The sequence below is a fragment of the Myotis brandtii genome, unplaced genomic scaffold (assembly GCF_000412655.1).
Source record: "Myotis brandtii unplaced genomic scaffold, ASM41265v1 scaffold633, whole genome shotgun sequence".
NCBI lineage: Eukaryota > Metazoa > Chordata > Mammalia > Chiroptera > Vespertilionidae > Myotis > Myotis brandtii.
In genome coordinates, this window is record NW_005370423.1 from 2,585,709 (window position 1) to 2,588,148 (window position 2,440).

Sequence of the window (2,440 nt, forward strand, 5' to 3'; positions counted from 1 at the left end):
CGCAGGGGCCCAGCTGAGGAACTGGGTGGGATGTTGGCAAGTGGAGATCTGCTTCCACTCCAGACGGCGGGACACGGGGTCCCAGAGCCTCCGGACGGGGGCGCGGGGCCCTCTGGGCTGGAGCCTCGCCACTTTCCTGGCAAGGTCACTGCTGCGTCTGAGGGCTCACCCGGGAGATGTGAGCCGCGGGGACGCCCGGTTCCGGAACTGGGCGCGATGGTAGGCACACCTGATGCTCATCAAAGCCACAGCCCACGCCCGCACGAGGCCTTGCCCACCCTCCTCAGAACCACCTGAGGCTCCTGCTGGTGTCCTGTGGCCCAGGCGACCCCGGAGAGGGAGGGGGCCCGGGCGGGATGGCCCCTCTGGCCCCTCCAGAGTCCAGGAGCCCTCCCCCTCTGCAGGGAGCGATGCTGCGGCTTCCACCCACGTGTCACCTTTCCCCAGAGCTCTGACCAGCTCTCCCAACAGCAGACGGGAAACAGCAGGGGGGTTAGGGGGGCGTCCAACACGCCTCCACTCACCCTCCACTGCCAGGCGGCCCACCTGCGGGGGCACCTCAGGGCGTGGCCTTGGTGGCGGCTCCGTCCTCAGTGACTGCGAAGGGGCCAAGGTCGGAATCGCCCAGAGGCCTCATGAAGAAAAAACGCACAACAAACACACACACCGCGGGCCCCACCCTGCTTCTGGTTGAGCAGGTCTGGCGTGGCTCCCAAGAATTTTACCTCGTCCGAGCTCCCAGCCGGCACGGATGCTGCTGCTCCCCGGGCAGCTGGGCTCTGAGATTCTGCTGTCCAAACAGGGTGGGGGTCCCGGTCCCAGAGGTCCTGACCCCCAGGTCTGCGAGTTCTCGGGATGCCTTATCCAACACCCAGGTGGGCCCGGCCGCGTGGCTCGGTGGCTGAGCCTGGACCTCTGAACCAGGAGGTCGGGGTTCCATTCCCAGTCCCGGGCACGTGCCCCGGTTGTGGGCTCCATCCCCAGGGTGGGGCGTGCAGGAGGCAGCCGATGGATGATGCTCTCCCATTGTTTCTATCTCCTTCTCCCTCTCTCTTCCTCTCTGAAATCAATTTAAAAAAAAAACCAGGTGAGCTCAGTTAGCGACCGGATGGGCCGGATGGGCCTTCCGGGGAGAGAGGAGTGGCTGCCCCAGGTGGTGCTGGGTGAATCGGCCGCCATTGGAGGAAAAGCTTTTAGATACCAGCTCCCACTGGACTAACACCACCACCACCAGCCAACAGAGGAAAGAGCCTCGTGTTTGAAAAGAAAACTTACACAGGAAGATGTTGTAGTCGTTCTGCTGGGAGAAGGCGGCAGAGGAGGTCCAATCCACGCGGAAGGGCTGTCATTGAACGTGGACTGTCCCTCTCCGGGGGGAGGGGGCGTCTCCAAATGCCGCAGGCAGTGTGTTTGTCTCTCTCTTTTAAAAAAAATATTTTTTTATTGATTTCAGAGAGGAAGGGAGAGAAATAGAAACATCAATGATGAGAGAGAATAGTTGATCGGCTGCCTCCCGCGCGCCCCCTACAGGGGATGGAGCCCACAACCCGGGCATGTGCCCTTGACTGGAATCGAACCCAGGACCCTTCAGTCCGCAGGCTGACGCTCTATCCACTGAGCCACACCAGCCAGGGCCTGTTTGTTGTTTCCATTACCCACTGTGGTGACAGCCCCAGAGAACATGTGCCCATTCGCCCTCCCAGGGGCCGCACCCACCAGGAGGGCCAGCGCCCGCTCCCAGAGAGCCGTCAGCATTTGCTGCCTGCCTGCGGCTCTCACACCCCACACCCTTCTCCCGGCAACCCAACCTGACGCAGGGCACTGGCCGGAAGAGGTGCTGGAGGAACCCGCCATCTACTCCTGCTGCCTCCTCACACAGACGACCGTCAAAAAAAAAAGAAAAGTCACGCCCTGGCTGGTGTTGCTCAGTGGATAGAGCATCTGCCTGCGGACTGAAGGGTCCCGGGTTCAATTCCAGTCAAGGGCACAGGCCCGGGTTGTGGGCTCCATCCCCAGTGTGGGGCGTGCAGGAGGCAGCCGATCCATGATTCTCTCTCATCATGGATGTTTCTCTCTCTCTCCTTCCCCCTTCCTCTCAGAAATCAATACAAATATAAAAAAGAAAAGTCAGGATAGCTACCCGGCAGCTCAAGCACAGGAGTTCAGGGGGCTGGGAAGGGCACACAGCTTCTAGCCACTACAAATCAAGGTGTTAGCAGGCGTGTGTTACTCAGAGACATGGAGGTAAATGAATAACACCCCCCACGCCCCCAAACCACCCACAGTTGGAAGTGGCGGCCTCAGGGGAGGGAGAAAGTAGGGAGCGGGTGGGAGACAAACCTTTTGAACCATTTGGCTTTAAACGATGACAAGCCTGCTCCTCGGCCCAGTCCACCTGCTCCTCGCTGTCTTGGCAGGGCCTCCCCCCCACCTGCCCCGA